General features: G+C 40.2%; 1 protein-coding gene across 1 annotated transcript in view; it reads left to right on the top strand.

Moving 5' to 3' along the window:
• Window positions 1-1037: 1037 nt before the first annotated feature.
• ptn (pleiotrophin) overlaps window positions 1038-14251 on the top strand; it is a 43328-nt gene continuing 30114 nt past the window's right edge. Inside the window, exon 1 of the mRNA XM_064342951.1 lies at window positions 1038-1282. The gene's annotated coding sequence lies outside the window, so the exon portion shown is untranslated. The remainder of the gene's footprint in view (window positions 1283-14251) is intronic.

The raw sequence follows: 14251 nt of genomic DNA, 5'->3' as shown, positions 1-14251 counted from the left end.
AACAACTCTGCTCTCAGCGTGATTTGTATGAGTTTTACAGGCCACTCCACAGCAAAGTCCTGTTTTTCAAGAGCCCTTTTCACTTCCAGAACATGTGGAGACAAACATTCTGCATGTGCCCCCCAACACACACACCCACACACACACACATAGAAGTCCAGAGACACAGATGTACATACACACACCAAACATCAGGTTCTAACTGCCTTGGCCTTTATTCTTAATTTGCAACAAACGTGTGAATTGAACTTCCCGGGACGTGTTTTTAATGTCGTCCACTAAAGACTTCCATTAATTAGTAGAATTAGAAGAAAGCAGAGTGTGGCGTAAGTAAATAAAAAATAACGGTTGCTGGATTTATTGTCCTTTTCAGGGACATGCTGAATTGTGGGTCTATTGAGTTTGGCCACGGATGAGTGACAACATGTTGATGTCAACGTCATGCATGACCTGGGTGCAGGGCTAATGGCACATGCACATTGATTTAGTGATCTGTGTACAGTCAGACGTCATTTGTCAAAGTAGCCATTGCCTACTATAGTAACAAGGCCTTATTTAATGTGATCTGTAGCCATGGAGCATAAGTATATTATTTGTAACTTATACTGCTTTAGTGAATTGTACAGAAATTAAAATGGGTAAAAAGAAATAGATTTGTTACAAGCATGTGATTTTTTTTTGTAGGTCATTTCTCAATGAACTTTTCCTATGCATGAATCATACAGAATGACATAACGCATAACTATGCAAACTAATCCAAATGCTGTACAGATCGGCTGGTGCCGATACTATAGGCTTTTCCCACCTGTCTCTTTTCTACTTCTAGCTTTTTACCCTTGTATTTTTCCCTGCTGCACATCTTTCCAAACCTTGCTCCATCTCTTCCCTCTTTCCCCTCCTGCTCAATGCATTGCCCCCCCCCCCCCAAGGTCCCATTCCTCCCCTCTGCCTGTGCACTTCTCCCCTGCTGAGCGGGGTGTCCCTGGAGTGACCTTGTGATAATGAGCTTCTGATCACGAGTCAGGAAAAGAGCTTTCAGCACACAGTGTCTTCACCACACACACACACACACACACGCACACACATACACACAAAACAGACACTGTGCACCCAGCCCCGTGGAACAGCACGGCAGACAGAGAGCAAGAGGCTAAGAGAGAGTGAGTGATACTGGGACTGTAAGAGAAACTGCAACAGAGGTGGCTTCTGAAGGAAGATAGAGACAGACGAGAGAAGAGAACTACTGCAAGTGCGGAATCACTTCTGGACTCCCTTGCCCAGAGTAAGTACCGTGTGTGGAGTGGGAAAGTAGAGGGAACTTGCGCCGCACTGTCTCACTACAGCTTCACAGAGACGAGCGCAGGCAGCCGATTTCAGCGCCACGATAGACCGTCGCAAAAAACCTACGGGCAGAGATCATTAGTACGAAAGAGAGGAGCAGGAGGAGGAGTGCAGTAAGTGTTCGGGAAAACTGACCCTTTCAGTTGGTGCTACTCTTCTCATTGATCTACAAGTGTTTGTGACACGTTCCCTCCTGGGTATATCTCCCAAGGTATAATCTGTTGTGAGAGGTACAGGGACAGAAAAATAATCCATACTACAGAATGAAATATGTAAACTATGTCCCCTCCTGGGATAATTGTATCAACATTATGGCTGACACTACTCATCATTTAGAAATGAAATGTGAACTTATTTACTGGCTCTCCAGAAAATGTACTGTATAGTTACTTACTCTACGGCACTGCAATGCCAATTAGCTTTTGGTTATGCAACCCTGATAATTTTGATTCCCACCATTCAGTTGAGCTTCACAGCCTGAATTGCAACAATGCAAGCTGGTATTTTGGGGCCAAGCTTCATACAAGTGCCATTTAATTTATTTCTTTCTGAACTCGTAATTAATAATTGTTTAGGGACAGGTGGGCAAGTTTTTGTATGTAATCAGATTTAATCTGTCGCACAATGACCCACAGCAAAACTTTTGAGTTTTGTTTGCTTGAAGACGAGGAGAAATTATTTTTAAAAAACACGAAACAACCACAGCACCAACAAGCGTGCCATTGTTGTATGTGCCCCTAGTAAGGGGGACCCTAAATCCCAAGATGGCACTGCCACATGGATTTTAATAGTGATGACATTAGCAGCACATGTACTTCCAGATTTGCCAGCTGTGTACCTAACAGATTTGCCATAATCTAGCCTATACTGTGATCAATGCATGGTGTTCTAACAATCTTGGAAGATATTCAGATTCTGCACGGTCATTGCGAAATCAATGGTAGAGGTACTCCCTCAAGGGGCCCCTCTTGTTGGAACTTTGATGATAGAATTTGGGTTTTGGGTTGTGTAACAGCCAGCACGATATGCCTATGCGATTTTGGAAATGATTTTTTCTTTCATAGGCTACATAGCCTACCCCCTGACTACAATAAACATTGAGCTATTTATAAATGTTTACAGATGGCTGCTTAAGCACCAGAAGCATGTGTTTTAAAAGAGCAATATGGAGACTTGACTAACAAACTGCTGACTGAAAACATTAAGTTCATACTTGTTTTGCAGTAGCCTAGAATAATTGTGCAATTTGATGTAGCCTAATTGACCCTAACATTGTAGACGGTAGGCTACTACACGTGAAATAGCATGTATTGAAAACGTCTTTTTCATTTTTAACTGGCAATAGAACTAGTAATACAGCAAACTGATTTCTTAGACCCACATCCTTCTGGATTTATTCCATTAAAGGGGCAAGTCGAGCAGGTTGTGTTTCACTATTGATGTGTCCTTTAGGAAAACAATGAAAAATGACAATGAATTAACCAGAGACAAACCTGATATTTTTGTCACTTTATTGAAATGTGGAGAATATCATTATCTACTCTTCTATGATGGAATAGTTATTCATTCACTGAGCAAGGCAGGCTTATGATTGAATGCTAACTTTAATGTAATGCAACTACACACTTAGCGTAATACTGAAAAATAATTAGAAACAGTGGCTCAGAAGGGTCAGAAGCTCTCAAAACTGATAAAGTGACTCCACTGACATAGCTGCCTCAGTTAGGTGTGTTTCTTATGGTAAGCCTGTTGAACGGAGAGCATTCTAATATCAAACTCAAAATGAATTGTTTGTGAACCTATAGATTACCGAGGTGAAACTAGGTAACTATGACAATTTTACTTGCGTATTTGCTTGCTGATTGGCTAAGTACATATAGCATTCATAAGCTCACTGCTTCATTGCTAGCTTTTAAAGTTTACTGGTTGTACAAGCCTGCTTAATGCAATGCACAACAGTCATATCACATTATAAACATGCACTACGGGGCATAATGACTACTGACATGTCAAAGCTGTTGGAAGAACAATTTCTGCTAGGCTAAATATTTTCTGAGTAAATGAGCAAAATGCAAAAACTGTTACATTGTAGGTTAACTCATGTAGTGAAAATACCCAAATGGCATTTTACTCAGTAAGTCTATCCTCACTGTGCCACGTGGGGATAGACTTGTTGTTTCATTGCTTATTAATGTCTGTGAGTAAACAATACAAGTCAAACTTAGGCTTGCTTGAAACCGGGAGATAAATGATCAAAATGGTATGTGTTTTGGGTTTAACGAGTACAAACATAAAAAAAACACTACCTATTCGTAAATGTACTTAAGTGGGTGAAAAAAAGTTTTTATGTTTTTTATTTTATTTATTTTTTAATATGCAGAGTCAGTTAGAGGACAGATACGCAGAATGCATTTTTACTCCCATGCTTAAAATGTGATGCTTTACAAATGTGCACCTGTTCTAGGGGATATTTCTAAAATAATTGAGTCATAGAGCCCCCCTAAACTGGCTCTGCACCCCCTGTCCTAATACCCAAGCCTCACCACTGGTTGTATTGTATCAGAACTAGAAGATCAAATTAATAACTATCCCTAAAGTTTCACTGTATTTATTACAAAAGGCTATGCTAAAGACTAAGACTAAGTGTATGCAGCATTGTCTCATAGTATCGCAATAGCTCCGGTGTTCACATATTTTGTGGTGGAATATCTTATTATAGCAAAGTGGATATCAAAACATATTCTCCAATGCCCTATAACCTTGTACTGCCTTAAACCATGTAATTTTGATAGCAGCAACGACAATATGATTCCTCGTTCCCCAAACATGTGCTCACAAAGACAATTATCTGTGTGCACTTGAATTAAATTTTTTAAACTTTTTTTTGGAAGTCCCCCAACGAGACAGCATTCTTTTTGACAGGACACTGTTATTGCAATATGTGCCTCCGTGTGCATAGTGTGCATGTGTGTTGCAAAGGGGGAAGAAGGAGGCATTTTCCCTGAGAGCGGTATAATTTGGGTCAGGCCTGACTAGAATAAGAAACCAAGGGGACCTGTATTGTCACATTGCTTAGGTTGAGAAAACCTTGCAGTTTTGTTGCCATAGTTATTTCCACCCCTTATACAACAACTCAACTCCAACCAACAGTCTCCCATTGCAACAGCATTCCAGCTGGGTACAAAAGACCCCTCTGCACATTGCCGCATCAACTGAGATGGGAACAATGGAATTTCTTTAGAATCAATGCACGGTGGACCTCAATTTGACAGCACATATGAGAGATTAGAAACTTAGCAATTAAGTGGAGAACTGAACCGCAAAGTAATCCATCATTGGGGTGAAATCTTTATAAATGGTGTGGTTAGTGAATCTGCAAAACAATAATTTGTACAAACAATGTATACTTTTACTACAAGAGTTTGCTGCAGTATATTCATGTGAGCAATTAAAGTGAGCTGATTCCTACACTTGAGGAGGATGTTGAGATTTTTTATCTTAAAAAATTGTTTTGAATTTGCCAGGAACATTGGTTTGAAAACAACTGGGAACAAATGGCTATTTATTTGTCAGCTGGGCAGTTATAGAGGAGGCTGCTTTTCAAGGGTGTTTTGTGTCTGTGGATGCTTATTAAAGTGTAAAAACCATATGCATATGAAATTAAACTGAACAGAAGCGTGGACACAAAATCTCGGTCCAAAACAAACTGTCCAAGCGAGCGTGGTCATGTGACTGGCCCAAACACAGTCAGACAAACAGCAAAAGCAAACCAGAGAGAAAGAGAGAGAGAGACAGAGAGAGAGAGAGAGAGGGAGCGAGAGAGGCCAGTAGTAGGGGGCAGGAGGAAGTGAAAGGCCCTCAAAGCTGCCAATTCTGAGCCCAGAAAGGGAGAGAGAGAGAGAGAGAGAGGGGTTGCACAAAGACTTCCACATTGAATCGCTGGTTTATTCTTGAGGGGGACATGTTGACCTTTCACATGTGAGAGGAATAGAAAGACTGAGCTGAGGGCCTCTTTTTGATGGATCAGTGCCAGAGGACAGGATTGCCAGGAGATTGGAGCACACATGAGGGCACTGATGCCAGAGGAACAGGTGGTCATAAGGGACAGGGCGAACAGCAATGATTGCAATAGATTCCACACTTTTAATTTTGTAGCTGACTGCTTCCAACTTGTTGCCATTTCAAGATAAGACTATAATTAACATGTATGAATTAATGTCCTGGAAGAAAGTTCCAATGAAAAACAGCTATTGACCAGGATTATTTTAACTATAGATAAAGATAAGCCAAAATAAATAAATAAATAAAAATAAATAATAATAATAATAATAATAATAATAATAAAGCTGAACAATACAGGTATTATGTTAAATTGTGTGCTCAAAAAATATTATTATTTTTTATTAATTCAATTGTTAAAAGAAAAATCATTTTAAAAAGTAATAATATAATTTCCAAATGTTGGGTGTTAAAATGATTGGTATCACTGTACTAAGTAACTTTTCAAAAATAAAACTTAATGTTGCAAAGATAACAGAGAAAAGAGCCATCTTCCAGTGTTTTATGAGATTGGTGCACACATGGGGGGATTTTTAACCATTCCCCCATGAATAATATTTCAAGATTGTTCAGATCCTTTGGACTCTTTTTATGGAATTCAATTCAGAGATGCCCAATGCAACAGTAATTATGTGGTTAGTTAACCATTTCATGGTTGTTTTTAAGGTATGTTTGAGATGATTCACTTGTAGTCAGATCCATTTGTGACCAAGTTTGAGCTTCCTTTTCCTCAACCCTGTAATACTTGAGTACAGCAAGCTTGACCTTCTTCCTGTTGTGCATGTTCTTCTTGTGCATGTTGTCTTCTTGGTATCACTTCACAGACTCAGAACCAGAGTGGACTTATTTTGAATGTTGCTGTCAGCCTGAACACTTCCATCTCCCAGCTAGTTCCCAGCAAAGAGCAACATCTGCTACTTGGTCAGGCACACTTTCTTTGCCTTAGATCTTAACATTTCATGTGGGTTTCCTCGCATAGTTAAAAGGAATGCTGGTAGGCTAATTGAAGAATCTAAATAGGCCCATAGGTGTGTGTGAGTGAATGGTCAGTGAATGGTGTGTGTGCTTTGTGATAGATTAGCGACCTTTCCAGGGTGTATTCCTGCCTCTCGCCCAATGCATGCTGGGATAGGCTCCAGCACCCGCCAGGATGAGCGAGTATAGATAATGGATAGATGGATGGATGGACCATATGTACTAAGTTGTTAGCTAAAATGTTTTTGTTCATGGGTCAAAAGCCCCAGGACCCATAGACCCAAAACAACCGCCTAACAACAAATGTCCACCACCATTTTTCACCATGATGACCTTTTCAACATCAACCTCCTTTGTCTCATGCCAAACCCATCACCTGTGTGGTGGGTTTGGCATGACTTTGATTTTTGATTGCTTTCTACCACAGCACCTCATTGAAACTTCAATTGGAACTGGGAACCAAGCATTATCATAGAATTATTATGAAATTGTCTAGGGATGGACTGTGTTGTTTTTTTTTTTTCTCCAGGAGTTTTGGAGCTCACCGAAGCTATTGCAAGCAGAGGGAACACTGTTGCATTCTTCTTTTAATGTTAGACATATATCAGTTCCATAGTTGCAGAGCTCCACTGTTCCACTGAGCCTTGGCCTTTGTGCTTAAAGACACATGCAGCAGGAAGCACCTGTACCTGCAGAACAACAGGATCTAAAGTGGCACCAGGGGGACACATGGAAGCTCAGTGCCAGGCTCACTATGGACCCCTTGCTTTAATGAGATGGGGTACTGAAGGAGTTTGGTGGGGGGGGGGGGGGGTCCTTCAACAAAAAAGTAGTGAGATTTACTGCTGGAATGGTCTGTGGTAATGACTTGACTTTCACTGGGGAGATCCCAGCTATTCCAAACACACCGTCAGTTCGGCTGCTGTTTTAACAGAGCAAAGAATCACAAAACAACTGAAGCCTCTTGAAAATCCCTTAAGCTATTCCCCTGCAGTTGGCCTGTTATTTTATTCAGCCGGAAAGAAGTGAAAGAGTGTCATGAAGCAGTCAGCTCTGTCTATGTAGGTTGTAAATTCTAGTGTCTCCTTGTGGCGCATCCCTGGGCACGGAGCTGAATGTGTATTCAGAGACTGGTCAAACACAAGAATATGCCTCCCTCTAACTTATTCTGACATTGGATGCTGTTCCCCCATAGTGTGCTTTAAAAGTGCAGAGGGGCCACAAGTATTAGTCAAATCTGAAACAGAAAACACATGCTAACTTTACAGCCTCTCAAACATTTTTTTTTTCAGAAAAGAAAGGATTCTTAAATAAGACTCTTCCATGGAAATAATACATTTCAATTGTAATATGACAATAGGTATAACCTATCAAGATTCTTTTTCTTCATGACATTTACCATTTGCTGGAGTTTTAAACAGTGTGTGCAGTAGGTTCTCATCATTTATGTCCCGTGTTTCGTTACGTGCAACACTAGCTGGTGGACTGTAGGTCTATATGCACTGCCATTGCATGCACCTCGTTCCTCTTTTTTCTCAAGAATAATCAAGCGAAATGTGGTGTAATGTACGATTGAACTCTGGCCTACTGGCTTTGCAAACTGTGCCTTGAGTGAGTGTGAGCTCTGGAAGCATAACTTCAGCTCTCTCTGAAGGACCTTCCTGCCGGGATGCTGTTTGCAGATGGGCCTTTAATTGCCTTAATTGACTTTCTGATGTTCCCAAAGCTCCCAACACCCCGTACCCTTTCCTCTGTGATCAATTAGTCCATAAGGCTCCAGCTCAGGTCATCCACTGCATGCTTCAGGTCTTTGCTGAAGCCTGCAAATGGTGCTCAGAGGCACAGAGGTCAGGGGTCAGGGCACGTGTCATTTTTTTCAGAGCCTGATGTCTGGTGGTGACCCAGAGGAGAGGAAAAAGCAGCCAGAATGCCAATTTTAAAGACTCTGCCGGTTCGGCCCAATCTCGGTTGCCCTCCAAAGTGTCTCTAAAAAGAGAAAAGTAGAGAGGTGTCTGAAAGAGGCATACCATCAACCAAAACAGGAGGATGTACCATGACTATCCTCAGGCTACTGATTGTTTCATTAAAGTGCTGTATATGGAACAAGAGTGATTGGCTTTCCAGGATTAGATTCCTCACTCTTTTTACAGAGTTCTTTTACTCTTTTTCCGATTGTGTAAAATGGCCCCTCCCCCTCTTTAGTCCTGGTCCCCTGGCTGTGTTTGCCTGTGTCTGCTGGCTCCAATTAAAACACCACAGGGGACAAAGAATGTTTATGCTGGTACAATTAACTCTAATGATAGTCTTCCATCTCTCACACATCAAGTCACCAAATACTCAAGAGGAGTGGAGGTGTGAGAGAGAGAGAGAGAGAGAGAGAGAGACTACCCAAAGTCTTCCACATTTATGGTTAATTCTTGATTTCATTGTCAACTTTGTGGTGCATAATACAGGGGTCGACACATTTATGGTGTGCCAAATTAGTTTCAAACACAGTCAAAAAAGATAATGTTCATTCATACTTATCACCTTTCCGACCTATTCATACAGTAATCGGTGCCACTGAGTGTGACTAAAGAATCTACACATACCAAAATAAATAAATAAAAAATAATTTCCAGAAATGTAGCCAAAGATAACATAGCAAGAGATTTGGTGCAGACCATCTACATGAATATGTTGAACATAGCATTTTAAAATCAATAGACCTAATCAATGTAGAACTCTAAGTAGTACATTGCAGTGTGATTGTATATATTGATTCAGTAAGTCCATTATCAAAGATTATAGGGTTAGCCTGCATCAGAATATTATACTATAAACTTAAAATATATTTAAAATATTATATATTGAAAATATGAATTGCCACCATATTAAGGACATTCTTAAAGAAAATGTTAAATATGGCATAGCATGCACTTTTTCTCATGCCACTTGATCATATCCTTACATCCATGAGGATTAAAATAATAACACAGACATTCATTTAAATCTTTTTTCTTTCCCAAAAACCCTAAATTAAACAATTATGCCAACTTCCCAGCACACTATGCAATTAACAGTTTGGCTTCAAACTGTTGGAAGAAATGGATGATTGTGGTGTGCAGATTAATAAATATTGTTGATTTAGCAGTTTTCATTATTGCAGACATATTAAATTGTCTCGAGCTCTCTAAAAAATGAACAAACTAGCGCATACCTCATGTTGCAGTCGTATAGCCGTTCACGGTGATATAAATGAGAAATAAAAGCAGGCAACCATCCGCAACACTCCACCTCTTAGTCTGCTAATTGCAATCTTTGTTATAATGGGTAAACTAATCCAAATGGGTAAAGCATTGAAATGGAATAATTGTCTAATGATTATTCATCACGTTGCTTGCAAGGAAGCCGGGGACAACATCATGAACAGAGACAGAAATAAGATAAGATGTATTGGAACTGTACACTGTGCATTGTGCCCCCACAGCTATTCACAAATCTAAAATCTTTGTTTTCCCCCTGAGCTCTGAAAGAGGGGACTTGAAAGCCTTTTTTTGGGGTCTTATTCCTTCTCTTACGCAGTTCTGTAAAAACGAGACCGACCATGCATATCAAATTCTTTAGCTGTTGAACATAAACCATCTCTCCACATGTCGCCAAGTCATGAGAGACGTGCTAGGATAATCACCCATGCAGCTGGTGCAGACAGTTTAAATATTTCTTTGTCAAACATCAAAGCAGGTGATATCATGGAGTTCATCAGGTAATGCCATTATAAGTAGATTAATAATGACCCTACCCCCACCCGAACCATCCCACCCCCCAAACAAAAAAAGAAATAATATTTTACAAACTTGGTAAAACAAGACTTAGAACAAGCAAAAAAGGGTGGAGAAAATGGCTTAATCCTTGAATTTAAATCTCTCGTAGGTTTTAATAAGGCTTGCTGAGATGGTTTGGCTCTGCTGATGCATATTTAGAGAGCTTCTCACTGCCATAGGTGGATACTCTTCAGCTTTAAAACGCCTCTGCACAAGATGGATAAATATTGTCCACCCACCAGTCACTGGTCAGGAACTGAAACTTTCTCCCTCCTCCATTGGCCCAGAAGGATGGGGATTGAGTTCTGGGGGAAGACGTAGCATCTCGTTGAAATTTCCAAGCTCTTCTCAGTTTCAATTTTTTCACTGAACTCCGGGACATTAGCTTCTAGCACCGATATTTAGTTGAATCTGTTCTTCCTTCCACCCTCACAATATTTCCTGTGCCACTGGCTGCTGTGCAACCCAAAAACATAACAGATCCACCCCCATGCTTAACAGGTGGGTGTTCTTTTCTTCAAATGCTTTCCTGCTTTGTCTCCAAATTTATATTTTATGACTGTGGCCAAAAAGTTCAGCTTGTGTTGCAAAAGTCCACAACACTTTATTTCAAAAGTGTTGTATTGCACACTTCAGATGTTAACTTCTGTGATGAGATTGCAGGAAAGGTTTCCTTCTGACTTCTCTGTCATGAAGATCATTTTTTGCACAAGCAACACTGCACAGTGAGCTGGGGCACAACTGGTTACAGTGATACATTGGTTTTACTTTGCATACTTGACCTGTCTACAGGCAGTTATATCTGAGGCTTTTTTAAAATTGGTTTTCCAGATCTTGTGTTGACTTTAACAGTTCTAATTCCATTTTTTCCACGCTGTGTTTAGATATCTTCTTATAGCCTTCCCCTGCTTTGCAATAGGGGTTGCACCAACTAGTTGAGCAGTATAACCACTAGTTGGCACTCTGGGCAGTAGTTGACTTGTCTTGGACAACATAATTTAGCAGGCATTTCCAGATACAGATATGCAATAATTAGTGCGCTTGTGACATAATTTTGCCTGCTCATATTTATTTTCATGTGTTTGCTCAGGTATGTACTGTAAAATATCATCATAATTTCCTGATAATTACTATTTAAAAATATGATCATTTTAATATGATCATTTTAATCTGTTCCATCTGTCAATGCTGATTTTATTGAGCACACTGCAAAATGGCCACTACTACAAAAGCAGAAAATGTGCAGCAAGAATTTCCAGACAGCAAAGTGGCTAAACAGCCCCCATATTCTTAAGCAGTGTGGAAATCCTTTACAAAAGATGACAGTAATATCACAGTTAACTCCTAATAGGAAAAAGCTACTCGAAGTACAGTAAAAAATACATCTATGCATAATAACCTCAAAATGAAACGTCCGCTGCCATCCGCCAGTGCTGTTTGCGGCAAGATGCCGAGGCAGCTTTGCATCTGTGAGTTTTCCAAATGCCCAGTAACAGGCAAGAGAAGACAGCAGACAACAGATTTACCAGTAAACTTTATTGTCAAGGATATACGATCACTCTCTGCCGTTTCTGGAGATGACTTTAAAGACATCGTCAGCTTTTTCGAGCCAAGCTACACAACCCCATCATGTGCTATGCTTTGGAATAACATCGCCCAAAAATAGCCACGGAGATAATATTGATAATAGTGTCTCATTCACTACTGATCTATGGATATCTCATGTTATGGATACATATATATTACAGTCAATGCTCATTACATTACTGACACTTGGGAGTTAAAATGAAGAGTGCTGCACACCACCATCATGCTCGAGAGATACTCTGCTGTCAATATTTCCCACCGGCTGATGGAGATGATCAATGGGGCCTGGTTGCACAATTCTTGAAGATACAAGAAGCACGAATCTAGCGATGGAGATCTGTGAGCAGTTTCCTCACCTCCTGGGATGCACTGGGCATACATTACAGCTAGCAGTAAACGCAGGGGTGAACTTACTTGATATCGCAAAAACCATGAAAGCTGCACGACGTGTCGTCAGTCACAGTCCAGTTCCACTATTAGCTGCAACATAGCAGGAGAAGGGCCAGTTTCTGGAAGCAACCACCCATAAACAACCATTACAGAATTATGCAATTTGGGTGAACTATCCCTTTAATTAATGATCTTTTTATATGCCATCTTTTCTTTGGTGTGTTGCCTGATGTCTTGCCAATGTTTTTTAAAGTCAATTATAGATCTTTTCACAGTATTTACTTTAGCTGCAATTTCCTCCCATACTGTTTGGAACAACATGCGTCTTAAATACTGGCAGTGCATTTAAATTAACTCGCTGCGGCTGTGTTCATTTACATAACCAGTCTCTACATAACTTCTTTCTCATTTGGCTTTCATAATAATGAGGTCCAAAAAGTTCTTCAAAGTCAGTCTCTGGCCTTGCATTTCTACCACTTTGCATTGGTTCCATGTTGTGATCAACACTGTCCGTGATGTTGGTTCTGGGATCCCCATGTGCACCTGCATTTGAAACTAGACACATTTTTGGAAGAATTCTATTTGACCTATTTAGCTAGCTAACAAGAATTATTTGAGCTGCAAAATCCAGTGAGCAAAGATGGAATGTCCATTTTCTAACTAGCTATGTAGCCATTCTCTAACTAGCTATATAGTTAGCTTGTCTGTAGCTCTGGGCTGTTCCTCCCCTCTGTCTTCTCAAACCAGCTGAGACAGGTGTATCCTGGCCTCATCTCTGATTTTCTCCAGGAGGAAACTGCAAATAATTTAAGTGGGGGCATGCATACCACCATTGGGATAGACACTGCCAATCCATCAGTCTCCAGCTTAATGCGTGCTGTGAACTCTTTCCATACTGCATCCTTGATAAAATTGAGTAGCCAGCAGATCAGACTCAATCATTCATGTGCGTTGATGTCTTACTATGTGTTATACATTTAACAAATATTGTGCTGTGCAAATGCTATGATGATTGCCTGTAAGTAAAATTTGTGTTGGAACTTGGAATGTTGATTGCGACATACTATTTTCTTTGTATTTTTAGAATAACCGAAGGGTCATTTTATGTTTTGGTTTAAAATACACCTTTTGAATGATGTTGTGCTGTCATTCTCTGCCTCTGTAGCCTACTGGTAACTGAAGAAAAAGAAAGACACTTTTCATTGTTGTCCAAAACTCTCTCAGCATCTGTCTGGTATGATAAGGCAAATTCTTGAACCTGGTGACACAGAAAAATCAGAAGTCATGCAACCCGTAATTTGTAAGAGTCAATTATCTTATTTATATGTTTAAGTTCTCAGTTAGAGGTGCCTAAGGTTATTGAGAGTAAACCCAACACCCAGGGGTCACAGTATTTATTCTGGACTTTTCATTCTGGTCTTCACCTGGCTGTATTTTAGGCCTAATGTGTCAATAAAGTTTTGAAACCTTTTTTTTGAGACCTTCAGAATTGAGTCGGATACCCCTTTGCGGCATCCTCTGACGCAGCTCGAGCAGAAATACACTGGGGAAATTGTTAACCATGATGAATGTAGTTTGTGAAAATGGGAAACTCACAATATAGTCATATGGGTACCACTATGTTCTACAACTGAAAAAACAGTCACAAACATAGCATTGTATCAAAAGTCATGGTTTTGGTTATTTGCATTCTTCTGGCTGTTATTGTGGCTACACCTGTGCAGTTAGCCATCTACCTATACTACATAACCTAACTCCGGTGTCTGGTGGTGCTGCACAGGAGTAGTGGGTGGTGATGGATTGATTATCAAATATTACTCTCGAACTATGGGATGGTTCTATATTTTATGGGACACTTGGCAACTCCAGCTGATATCCACTTGTATAACAACCAACCAGGGCCTCAAGAAATCACATGCATAGAATCAAAGCTTGTGTACTGTGAGCTTACTACCACCATTCATTCCATTGCCACACTTGGGAAGAGCACGCTTGTGACCCATTTTCTGTCATGTGCTACTTAGTTAGACAGCTAAAACATAGTTTGAGATTATGAAGTGCATCTGACCTGGTAAGTAAGCAGTGTTTCCCCATCA

This window comes from Anguilla rostrata, chromosome 7 (assembly GCF_018555375.3).
Source record: "Anguilla rostrata isolate EN2019 chromosome 7, ASM1855537v3, whole genome shotgun sequence".
Taxonomy (NCBI): Eukaryota; Metazoa; Chordata; class Actinopteri; order Anguilliformes; family Anguillidae; genus Anguilla; species Anguilla rostrata.
The sequence above is the reverse complement of the archived record's forward strand: the minus strand, read 5'-3'. Positions and strand labels throughout refer to the sequence as shown.